Source organism: Triticum aestivum, chromosome 4A (assembly GCF_018294505.1).
Source record: "Triticum aestivum cultivar Chinese Spring chromosome 4A, IWGSC CS RefSeq v2.1, whole genome shotgun sequence".
Lineage (NCBI taxonomy): Eukaryota > Viridiplantae > Streptophyta > Magnoliopsida > Poales > Poaceae > Triticum > Triticum aestivum.
This window is the reverse complement of record NC_057803.1, coordinates 158,408,268-158,422,218: the sequence shown is the minus strand read 5'-3', so window position 1 is coordinate 158,422,218 and position 13,951 is coordinate 158,408,268.

Below are 13,951 nucleotides of genomic sequence, written 5' to 3'. Positions count from 1 at the left end.
CCTCAAGCCGCTGCGCTTCGGTCGACTTCACAGCTTTCGCGGTCGCGGCCTTCGTGGCCTTCCCCTTCCCGGACTTCGGAGGCATGGCGGAGGCGGTGGGGGAGATCGACGGCGCTGGTGGTGGCGACGGCGACGGGAGCGGAGCGCTGCTCTCTTTCGACTTTGGAAGCGGAAGAGGGCGGCGGAGGTTTCTGAGATTGCAGCAGCAAATGGCGAAGATAGGGGAAATACCCCTGTTTCCCCTGCTTATAAGGGGGACGGGGCGGACGTTTCGACCATCCAAGTAAACAACCACCCATGATCTCTCCCACAACGCCGCGATTGACGCGGGCTGTTGCAGGGGGCATGGTGGATACGGAGTTAGATTCGGCGTGACCTAGGCCGCGCGTGCCCGTGCACTGTTTTGGGCCTGGCCCAACAGCGCTCGGCACCATGTATGGCCCAGGCCCGGGGGCTCCTGTCGGTGTACTAGAGTAGGGGTACCCTATTACCCCGAACTCATGCACGGGCAGTTGCAGCGCCCCGCGGCAAGGCTTGCCAGGTGACCGCCAAGACCCTCCGTGGTTCCCTTGAAGACCATTCAAGAACAAAGTACTCAAACCAAGGCCCCGGCAAGAGGAGCTTGCCGGGAGGGCCAACCAAGGCCCCGGCAAGAGGAGCTTGCCGGGAGGGCCAACCAAGGCCCCGGCAAGAGGAGCTTGCCGGGAGGGCCAACCAAGGCCCCATCAAGAGGAGCTTGCCGGGAAGGCCAACCAAGGCCCCGGCAAGAGGAGCTTGCCGGGAAGGCCACTCAAGGCATACCAAGAAAGCTTGCCGCGACGCGCCCTGCGTTCCGACAAGATCCGGCGAGCGACAAGCTTCCGGGCACGACAAGACGACGGCCGCGGCAAGGAGCTTGCTGCGGGAAACCCCCAGTTCGTGCCCGCGCTCCAGTGCACCTGCTAACGTGTTGCTCTGGGACTCTCCCAAGCACACATGGCAGGAGGCCGTGCAGCTAGGGGTACGTGGTGGCAAACGGAGATGAAGAGAAGCCCATCGTGGCAAACGGTGGCGCTCCTAACGGTCACCTTTTGCACTGTTTAGGAGACTCAGACAGGCATTTAATGCCCTTGTCCCCTGCCGTCAGAGTTAGGTAGGGTGCACTGTATCCACAGTAGCGGTAGCTGCACCTACCGCATCCTTTTCCATTTTTACCCTTCTAGTCTACGTTGCCACCTGTGGGTGACCCCTTGAAAGTATAAAAGGAGGCCCAAGCGCAGCGTAGAGGAGGTTCGGCCAGTTCGGCTCATTCAACACCAGGAACACTCTCACGCTCAGTCTGGCAGCGTCCATCGCTCCTGAGCAAGAATCCAATATACACAAACAAGCAGCAGTAGGGTTTTACGCATCCGTGCGGCCCGAAGCTGGGTAAAATCGCCCGCGTGCACTGCCTCGATCCGCTCTTTGTGCACTCTCCGCCTCCCACTGAACCGAAAGGGGCCCTGTCCCCATAGGTGTTGGCGGAATCAGCACCCCCCGACATATAGTCTTGAGCTTGAACCAATATGTCTCCTTAGCATTTTGAGGGGTCCACTTTCCTAATTTATGCCATGTCAATCATTGAACTTTCTGAAATGATCATCTTGAAATAGCATTAGTTCAATGAGCTATATGTTGTTAGGAATTACCAAAACCACCCAGGGATAGTTGCACTTTCAACGAATCATAACACGTAATAGGTGAATATGACTTGCAAGATCGGATCTAGACCATAGATATAATGGTGAAAACATAAAGGGTTCAGATATGAACTCATGGAACCCATGCCCAAAGTGATAAGCATTAAGTATGGCAAAGTCATAATAACATCAATCTCAGAACATAATGGCTACTAGGGATCAAGCCCAACAAAACTAGCTCGATTACAGGATGAGTCTCATCCAACTCCTCACCGAGCAGCGAGCCTACGAAGGAATTAATCACTCCCAGTGGGGAGCATCATGGAATTGGTGATGAAGGAGGGTTGGTGATGATGAATATCAGAGATCCCCCTCTCCGGATCCCCGAACGGACTCCAGATCTGGCCTCCCGATGAAGAACAGGAGGTGGCGGCGGCTCTGTATCATGAAACAGGATCAAACTTCCTCCCGGATTTTTTCTCCAAATATGGGTATTTGAGGAGTTAGAATAAGGATCTGCAGGGCCACCAGGTGGGCACAACCCACCTTGGCGCACTTGGGGGTGGTGGCGCGCCCTGGTGGGTTGTGCTCAACCAGGAGCCCCCCTCCGGTGGTTCTTGGCTCCAGTATTTTTTATATATTCTAAAATAATTCTCCAAAAAGTTTTGTTCCATTCCGAGAACTTTTATTTCTGCACAAAGCAACACCATGGTAGTTTTGCTGAATACAGCGTCTGTCCGGGTTAGTTTCATTCAAATCATGCAAATTAGAGTCCAAAACAAGAGCCAAAGCGTTAGGAAAAGTAGATACGACAGAGACGTATCAACTCCCCGAAGCTTAAACCGTTGCTTGTCCTCAAGCAATTCAGTTGATAAAATGAAAGTGAAAAAGAAAAACTTTTACGAACTCTTTTGTTCTTGTTTACATTACCAAGCTTAAGTAGCACCCATGTTTTCAACAAAGATTATGACTAACCATGTCAACAATAACTCCTAAAAATTATATTAGCTCATATCAATGGCATAATCAACTAGCGAGCAATAATAAGATATCTCAAATGACAATACTTTGTCAAAACAACCATGATATAATATGACAACTGTGGTATCTCGCTAGCCCTTTCTGAGACCGCAAAACATAAATGCAAAGCACCTCCAAAGTTCAAGCAACAACTAAACATTGTAATTCATGGTAGAAAAAGATCCAGTCATGATGCATCCAACATTAACTATACACAATGCATGAGGATGACAATAGTGCTCTCAGATATGCCGCTTATTTGAGAAGGTAGTCCCTTCGCAGAGGGAAGCGGGGATTTGCAGCGGTGCCAGACCTCAAAGTTTTTAGAAACAAAGATAAATTAAATTTTGGGAAATGCACCCTTCCTGTTTATGTAACGACCAAAAGTTATCAATATCTTCCATGCTAAACACATTAGTGGTGGTTCCCAAGCGATAAAAGCAAAGGTTTACCCCCCCCCCTCCACCAACAAACACACTCCATGGCTAGCCAAATCCACGGGTACTGTCCATACAAACAACAATCCTGGGGAGTTTTGTTTAATTATTTGCAATTTTTGACTTCGGGACTGGGAATCCCTATTACCTCCCCTCTCATGCAAGTACGAGTGAATAAACACTCATCATGAGAATAATGCTTAGCATGGAATATACCAACTACCCCCTGTCGCTCTATGAACAATCCAGACACACAAGAATAGATGTTTATTTGAACTTTTTAGAGGTGGCACATGCAAATTCACTTAGAACGGCAGGGTAATACCGCATATAGGTAGATATGATGGACTCGTCTAGAATAACTTTGGTTTAAAGGTTTTGATGCACAAGCAGTATTTTCGCTTAGTATAGGTGAAGACTAGCAAATAGGTTGAGAAGCGGCCAGCTAGAGAGCGAAAACGGTCATGAACATGCATTATGAATAATGAACATTGGATACTAGCATGAGTAGGATATGGACACCATGAAAATAAATATCGTAAAGGCTATGTTGGTTTTGATTCAACTACATGTATGAACATGTGCCAAGTCAAGACACTTGAAACATTCAGAGGAGGATACCATACCATCATACTAAATCACAATCATTTTAACACAATGTTAACATCCAAGATAAATCATTATCCACTCCTGGCTACTTAAGCATGGCATGAGAAACTATAGTCTATAATTGTCATTGAAAACATGTTTGATCATAATATGCTGAATCGTGGATACTAGGTTAAACATATTTACAAAAGTAGAACAAGTTGAGTTCATACCCGTTTCTCTCTGCCACAGCGAGTTCATCAAATATCATCATTATTGCCTTTCACTTGCACGACCGAATGATATGAAAATAATAATAGTGCAAGAGTTTTGTGGACTAAGCTGGAATCTGCAAGAATTTTATTCAAAAGGATAAGACAAAGCAATTTGGGCTCTTTGTTAGATCAACAATCATGCATATGAGAGCCACTCAACATTTTAATCGTGGTCTTCTCCTTGGTATGACTCGATAAAATGAAAAAGAAATTCAGAGAAACACACTGATTTTTTTTGGAGTTTTTAGTTTTTCTTTAAGAAAGCAAATTAAAGAAAGAAAAACAAAAACAAGAAAAACTATTTACACAGGAGAGCTCCCAACAAGCAAGAAGAAGAATCGAGAAATCTTTTTGGTTTTTTTAATACTACAACTAATTAAACTAAAAATAAAAACTGAAAAGAAGCAAGAAATATTTTTTGGTTTTCTCAAAGTTTTTCAAACACACAAGAAGAAAGCGAGAAAAATAAATCTAGCATGGATAATACAATGAAGAAGTGTGAACACCGACAACTTTAATGAAATGTGTGATCATCAAAACAATGTCGGTGGAAATACGTACTCCCCCAAGCTTGGCCTTTTGGCCTAACTTGGTAAGTACCACCTGTATTAGCCATACGGTCCCATGTCAAAGTGTTGCGGCGGTGGCACTTGAGCGTCCCACTCCTGAGGGTCCTCCTCTGCAACTGCCTGGGCATTCTGGTAGGCAATGATGTCGTCTGGCATGATCTTGTATCCGCCCATGGCAATAGAATCAACCAAACCAGGTGCAGGCAACAGAATAATGCCACGAGAATTCACACTGAAGACCAGGTTGTAAGGAATATTATTAATAGAGTCGGAATTAGTAGTAAACAAATGAGCCACGATTGTGTGGTGATCTAGATAAACTTTGGGCAGAGGGTAATCATGTTGGCATATCTGATCGTTAAAATTGAATCGCTAAGAGAGTAGCGTAAACACTGCCATGAATTATGCCCTTGGTCCTATTAAGGTGCAGATGATGTGCAATAATAGCCCCTAGGCGGAATGTGTTATCGCTGTATAGTTCACGGCGTAAAATGGCGAAGTCGGGAGCACTGGGTGCACCAACCTTCTCTCTAGCAATTAAACATTTTGCGATAAATAGAGAAAAATAATGCACAGAAGGAAAACGCAAGCTAGTGGCAGTAACACTCGATACACCTCTCCCATCTCCCACTCACAGAGTATGATAAAAGTCCTCAAACTCTGCAGGTCTAGGCTCTCTTATTTCCCCATCAGAAGGGATCAAGCATATATCACAAAAGTCAGGGAGTGGTATCTGACGGGTTTTAGCATATAAATTAAACCACACCTATCAAGGGGATTATTCCTACTCAGAAAATGAAAATTTTGCACAAAGGAATTTGTAAGGAGATGGTATTGTTCACACTCAGCTACGATGAAGTTGGTTAGCCCGGCATTTGCAGCGAATTGGGCAAACTCTTGATGAATCCCGCCTCCCCTCCATGAAGGGATTATGTGGCCATTCGCACGGCCGCACCTCCGCCCTTCTCCGAGTATTGAGGCCATTGTCCGATGATTCCCTAATGACTCTCTTAGCATTTTTCTTGGAGGCAAACTTCCTAAAGAAACTCATCTTATTCCTATAGATAAAATTCTGAAAATTTTAATCCACCAATTTTTTCTCAACAAAACTTCATAATATTGATAGCAACTACTCATAAGGATGCATAGAGGCTATATTAAGCATTCAAACTACTTAGAACTCTAAGAATTCAACATGCAAGCTCATCTACAGCAGCACCAAGAGTAGCTAATTATTCGAAATACAAACCACTAAAGCAAAAACTAATTGGAACAATGGAGGAATCATATACCAAGTAGCAATCCCCCAAAACAGTTTTGGAAATGGAGCTTCGAGCAAAGAGATCAAAATCCGCTACTACACAACCTTCTTCTTGTAGACGTTCTTGGGCCTCCAAGTGCAGAGGTTTGTAGGACAGTAGCAAATTTCCCTTAAGTGGATGACCTAAGGTTTATCAATCCGTAGGAGGCATAGGATGAACATGGTCTCTCTCAAGCAACCCTACAACCAAATAACAAAGAGTCTCTTGTGTCCCCAACACACCCAATACAATGGTAAATTGTATAGGTGAGCTAGTTCGGCGAAGAGATGGTGATACAAGTGGTATATGGATAGTAGATAAAGGTTTTTGTAATCTGAAAATATAAACACAGCAAGGTAACTAATGATAAAAGTGAGCGTAAACGGTATTGCAATGTGTAGAAACAAGGCCTAGCATTCATACTTTCACTAGTGCAAGTCCTCTCAACAATAATAACATAATTGGATCATATAACTATCCCTCAACATGCAACAAAGAGTCACTCCAAAGTCACTAATAGCGGAGAACAAACGAAGAGATTATGGTAGGGTACAAAACCACCTCAAAGTTATTCTTACCAATCAATCTGTTGGGCTATTCCTATAAGTGTCACAAACAGCCCTAGAGTTTGTACTAGAATAACACCTTAAGACACAAATCAACCAAAACCCTAATGTCACCTAGATACTCCAATGTCACCTCAAGTATCCGTGGGTATGATTATACGATATGCATCACACAATCTCAGATTCATCTATTCAACCAACACATAGAACCTCAAAGAGTGCCCCAAAGTTCCTACCTGAGAATCACGACGAAAATGTGTGCCAACCCCTATGCATAGGTTCATGGGCGAAACCCGCAAGTTGATCACCAAAACATACATCAAGTGAATCACGTGGTATCCCATTGTCACCACATATACGCACGGCAAGACATATATCAAGTGTTCTCAAATCTTTAAAGACTCAATCCGATAAGATAACTTCAAAGGGCAAACTCAATCCATCACAAGAGAGTAGAGGGGGAAGAAACACCATAGGATCCAAATATAATAGCAAAGCTCACGATACATCAAGATCATATCACCTCAAGAACACGAGAGAGAGAGAGAGAGATCAAACACATAGCTACTGGTACATACCCTCAGCCCCGAGGGAGAACTACTCCCTCCTCGTCATGGAGAGCGCCGAGATGATGAAGATGGCCACCGGAGAGGGATTCCCCCTTCGGCAGGGTGCCGGAACGGGTCTAGATTGGCTTTCGGTGGCTACGGAGGCTTCTGGCGGCGGAACTCCCGATCTATTGTGCTTTTCGATAGTTTTAGGGTACGTGGGTATATATGGGTGAAAGAGATACGTCAGGGGAGCCGTGAGGGGCCCACGAGGGTGGAGGGCGCGCCCCCTGCCTCGTGGCTCCCTCGTTCCTTTCCTGACATGCACTCCAAGTTTTTTCGGTAGCTTTCCTTCCAAAAATAACTTCTCCAGTTGGTTTCATTCCGTTTCGACTCCGTTTGATATTCCTTTTCTTCGAAACACTGAAATAGGCAAAAAAACAGCAATTCTGGGTTGGGCCTCCGGTTAATAGGTTAGTCCCAAAAATAATATAAAAGTGGATAATAAAGCCCAATATTGTCCAAAACAGTAGATAATATAGCATGGAGCATTCAAAAATTATATATACGTTGGAGACGTATCAAGCATCCCCAAGCTTAATTCCTGCTCGTCCTCGAGTAGGTAAATGATAAAAAAGAATTTTTGATGCGGAGTGCTACTTGGCATAATTTCAATGTAATTCTTCTTAATTGTGGTATGAATGTTCAGATCCAAAAGATTCAAGACAAAAGTTCATATTGACATAAAAATAATAATACTTCAAGCATATTAACTAAGCAATTATGTCTTCTCAAAATAACATGGCTAAAGAAAGTTCATCCCTACAAAATCATATGGTTTAGTCATGCTCCATTTTCGTCACACAAGAATGCTCTCATCATGCACAACCCCGATGACAACCAAGCAATTGTTTCATACCTTAGTAATCTCAAACCTATAAACTTTCACGCAATATATGAGCGCGAGCCATGGACATAGCACTATGGGTGGAATAGAATATAGTGAGGGGGTTATGTGGAGAAGACAAAAAAGGAGAAAGTCTCACATCAACGAGGCTAATCAATGGGCTATGGAGATGCCCATCAATTGATGTTAATGCAAGGAGTAGGGATTGCCATGCAATGGATGCACTAGAGCTATAAATGTATGAAAGCTCAACAAAAGAAACTAAGTGGGTGTGCATCCAACTTTCTTGCTCATGAAGACCTAGGGCACTTGAGGAGGCCCATTGTTGGAATATACAAGCCAAGTTCTATAATGAAAAATTCCCACTAGTATATGGAAGTGACAAAACAAGAGACTCTCTATCATGAGGATTATGGTGCTACTTTGAAGCACAAGTGTGGCAAAGGATAGTAGCATTGTCCCTTCTCTCTTTTTCTCTCCTTTTTTTATTTTTTTATTTGGGACTTTTATCTATTTTTTATGGCCTTCTCTTTTATTATGGCCTTTCTCTTTTTTTTCTATTTTTTTATTCCTCACTTGGGACAATGCTCTAGAAAATGATGATCATCCCACTTCTATTTATTTACAACTCAATGATTACATGCTAGAACAAAATATGACTCTATACGAATGCCTCCGGCGGTGTAGCGGGATATGCAATGAACCAAGAGTGACATGTATGAAAGAATTATGAACGGTGGCTTTGCCAAAAATACTATGTCAACTACATGATCATGCTAAGCAATATGGCAATGATGAATGTGTCATGTTAAACGGAACGGTGGAAAGTTGCATGGCAATATATCTCGGAATGGCTATGGAAATGCCATAATAGGTAGGTATGGTGGCTGTTTTGAGGAAGATATAAGGAGGTTTATGTGTGAAAGAGCGTATCATATCACGGGGTTTGGATGCACCGGCGAAGCTTGCGCCAACTCTCAATGTGAGAAAGGGCAATGCATGGTACCGAAGAGGCTAGCAAGGATGGAAGGGTGAGAGTGCGTATAATCCATGGACTCAACATTAGTCATAACGAACTCACATACTTATTGCAAAAATCTACAAGTCATCAAAAACCTCGGCACTACGCGCATTCTCCTAGGGGGATAGATTGGTAGGAAAAGACCATCGCTCGTCCCCGACCGCCACTCATAAGGAGGACAATCAAATAACACCTCATGTTTCAAATTTGTTACATAACGTTTACCATACGTGCATGCTACGGGACTTGCAAACTTCAACACAAGTATTCCTCAAATTCACAACTACCCAACTAGCATGACTTTTATATTATTACCTCCATATCTCAAAACAATCATCAAGCATCAAACTTCTCTTAGTATTCAATGCACTCTATATGAAAGTTTTTACTATTCTTGGATGCCTAGCATATTAGGATTATTTAAGAAAATTACCATGCTATTTAATACTCTCAAAATAATATAAGTGAAGCATGAGAGTTCATATATTCCTTCAAAATAAAACTACCACCGTGCTCTAAAAAGATATAAGTGAAGCACTAGAGAAAAAGACAAACTACTTCGAAAGATATAAGTGAAGATCAATGAGTAGTAGAATAATTATGCAACTATATGAAGACTCTCTAACATTTAATAATTTCAGATATTGGTACTTCATTCAAACACCAAGAAAAACAAAAGAAAATAAATTGACACTCCAAGCAAAACACATATCATGTGGCGAATAAAAATATAGCTCCGAGTAAAGTTACCGATGAACGAAGACGAAAGAGGGGATGCCTTCCGGGGCATCCCCAAGCTTAGGCTCTTGGTTGTCCTTGAATATTACCTTGGGGTGCCTTGGGCATCCCCAAGCTTAGGCTCTTGCCACTCCTTATTCCATAGTCCATCGAATCTTTACCCAAAACTTGAAAACTTCACAACACAAAACTTAACAGAAAACTCGTAAGCTCCGTTAGCGAAAGAAAACAAAACACCACTTCAAGATAATGTAATGAACTCATTATTTATTTATATTGGTGTTAAACCTACTGTATTCCAACTTCTCTATGGTTCATACCCTCCGATACTACTCATAGATTCATCAAAATAAGCAAACAACACATAGAAAACAGAATCTGTCAAAAACAGAACAGTCTGTAGTAATCTGGATCAAACGTATACTTCTGGAACTCATAAAATTCTCAAATAAATTTCTGGACGTGAGGAATTTATCTATTAATCATTTTCAAAAATAATTAACTAAATAGCACTCTCCAAATAAAAATGGCAGCAATTCTCGTGAGCGCTAAAGTTTCTGTTTTTTACAGCATGATCAACAAGACTTTCCCCAAGTCTTCCCAACGGTTCTACTTGGCACAAACACTAATTAGAAGCATAAAACCACATATAAACACAGTCTAGATGAATTATTTATTACTAAACAGGAACAAAAAGCAAGGAACAAAAAATAAAATTGGGTTGCCTCCCAACAAGTGCTATCGTTTAACGCCCCTAGCTAGGCATGATGATTTCAATGATGCTCACATAAAGGATAAGAATTGTAACATAAAGAGAGCATCATGAAGAATATTGCTAGAACATTTAAGCCTAACCCACTTCCTATGCATAGGGATTTTGTGAGCAAACAACTTGTGGGAACAAGAATCAACTTGCATAGGAAAGCAAAACAAGCTTAACTTCAAAACTTTAAGCACATAGAGAGGAAACTTGATATTATTGCGATTCCTACAAGCGTATATTCCTCCCTCATAATAATTTTCAGTAGCATCATGAATGAATTCAACAATATAACCAGCACCTAAAGCATTCTTTCCATGATCTACAAGCATAGAAAATTTACTACTCTCCACACAAGCAAAATTCTTCTCATTCGGGGTAGTGGGAGTATCATAAGAGACTTGAATACTACAAATTGTTTCCACATTAAAAGAGTAATGTTCAAAAAAGGGGTAACAATTATCATGACAAGTTATATATATATATAATCACTACTTTTTATAGCATAAGTATCATCACAGTAATCATCATAAGTAGGAGGCATGCTATCATCATTATAAATTTGCATATCAAAACTTGGGAGACTAAAAATATCATATTCATTAAACGTAGCATCCTCAAGCTTGGGACAAACATTAATTGCAGCAAATATATTCTCAAAAACATCATCTTCATCAAACATAGCATCCCCAAGCTTGGGCCTTTTCATATCATAAGCATAATCACTCTCATCATTAATAGTATGGATAGCACCAATAGTATAGCAATTATCATATTGTTCCAAGCAAGTGCCAAAAAGATTTTCAAGATCATAAGAAGTATCATTATCTTCCACAATTATATTTTCATGAGGCACAATAGTAATAGGAGCAGCATTATTTGGGAGAGATATCTTTTTACCTCTCTTCCTTTTTCTTTTCTTCTTCTTCACCACATCGTGTGTGGGTTCAATCCTCTTTTTGGAGCTCCTTATTAATGAGATTGGTTGAATAGGAGGCTCCTCCTCGTTACCTGATTCATCATAAGAAATAATAGGAGGATATTGGGAAGTTCTTCCCTTTCATTAGTATTCTCTTCATCTTCTATTTGTTTTCTTTTTTTATGTAGTTGGCAATATAAGGATTTTCAATACAATTCACCACAGAATACATATAAATTTCCTCTAGATCAAAATGAAGAACTCTATCAAGGGCAAAATTTGGAATATCCTTAGTTATATGTTTCATTTCCTCATAACCCAAGAGCAAACTAAGTTCATTATGATGTGCAAGGGAAATCTAGTCATCACAATTTTTGGACACGATACGATAATGAAACAATTTGCATTGGGTACTGAAATGATCATGTTCATTGCAAAGCTCACAAGTATGGCCAAGATAATTTAAATTTTCAGCACATTCATCTAGCCTTTCTTGCAACAATTTAGTTTCTAAGTACTTATGCCTCTTGCAATATCTATCTTCCCTATTTGGTGTGTACTTACAAACCCAATGTACTCCACAAAAATTGGCATGTTTATAGGAGACATTTTCATCATAACTAGTGCAATCATCATTAGTATCATGGATATTCAAAGAATTCGTACTAACAGCATTGCAATCATGCTCATCATTCAAATATTTAGTGCCAAACATTTTATAGATTTCTTCTTCTAGCACTTGAGCACAATTATCCTTTCCATCATACTCACGAAAGATACTAAAAAGGTGAAGCGTATGAGACAAACTCAATTCCATTTTTTTTAATTTTCTTTTATAAACTAAACTAGTGATAAAACAAGAAACTAAAAGACTCGATTGCAAGATCTAAAGATATATCTTCAAGCACTCACCTCCCCGGCAACGGCGCCAGAAAAGAGCTTTATGTTTACTACTCAACCTTCTTCTTGTAGATGTTGTTGGGCCTCCAAGTGCAGAGGTTTGTAGGACAGTAGCAAATTTCCCTCAAGTGGATGACCTAAGGTTTATCAATCCGTAGGAGGCGTAGGATGAAGATGGTCTCTCTCAAGCAACCCTGCAACCAAATAACAAAGAGTCTCTTGTGTCCCCAACACACCCAATACAATGGTAAATTGTATAGGTGCACTAGTTCGGCGAAGAGATGGTGATACAAGTGGTATATGGATAGTAGATAAAGGTTTTTGTAATCTGAAAATATAAAAACAGCAAGGTAACTAATGATAAAAGTGAGCGTAAACGGTATTGCAATGCGTTGAAACAAGGCCTAGGGTTCATACTTTCACTAGTGCAAGTCCTCTCAACAATAATAACATAATTGGATCAGATAACTATCCCTCAACATGCAACAAAGAGTCACTCCAAAGTCACTAATAGCGGAGAACAAACGAAGAGATTATGGTAGGGTACAAAACCACCTCAAAGTTATTCTTTCCAAATCAATCCGTTGGGCTATCCCTATAAGTGTCACAAACAGCCCTAGAGTTCGTACTAGAATAACACCTTAAGACACAAATCAACCAAAACCCTAATGTCACCTAGATACTCCAATATCACCTCAAGTATCCGTGGGTATGATTATACGATATGCATCACACAATCTCAGATTCGTCTATTCAACCAACACATAGAACCTCAAAGAGTGCCCCAAAGTTCCTACCGGAGAATCACGATGAAAACGTGTGCCAACCCCTATGCATAGGTTCATGGGAGGAACCCATAAGTTTATCACCAAAACATACATCAAGTGAATCACGTGGTATCCCATTGTCACCACAGATACGCACGGCAAGACATACATCAAGTGTTCTCAAATCTTTATAGACTCAATCCGATAAGATAACTTCAAAGGGGAAACTCAATCCATTACAAGAGAGTAGAGGGGGGGAAGAAACACCATAGGATCTGAATATAATAGCAAACCTCGCGATACATCAAGATCGTATCACCTCAAGAACACGATAGAGAGAGAGATCAAACACATAGCTACTGGTACATACCCTTAGCCCCGAGGGAGAACTACTCCTTCCTCGTCATGGAGAGCGCCGGGATGATGAAGATGGCCACCAGAGAGGGATTCCCCCTCCGGTAGGGTGCCGGAATGGGTCTAGATTGGCTTTCGGTGGCTACGAAGGCTTCTGGCGGCGGAACTCCCGATCTATTGTGCTTTCGATAGTTTTAGGGTACGTGGGTATATATGGAGATATGTCAGGGGAGCCACGAGGGGCCCACGAGGGTGGAGGGCACGCCCTAGGGGGGTGGGCGCGCCCCCCTACCTCGTGGCTCCCTCGTTCCTTTCCTAACGTGCACTCCAAGTTTTTCCGGTAGCTTTCCTTCCAAAAATAACTTCTCCAGTTGGTTTCATTCCATTTCAACTCCGTTTGATATTCCTTTTCTTCGAAACACTGAAATAGGCAAAAAACAGCAATTCTAGGCTGGGCCTTCGGTTAATAGGTTGGTCCTAAAAATAATATAAAAGTGGATAATAAAGCCCAATATTGTCCAAAACAGTAGATAATATAGCATGGAGCAAGCAAAAATTATAGATACGTTGGAGACGTATCACTGTCTTGTGGTCACCAGGTGCACCCCCCCCCCCCCTCCGAT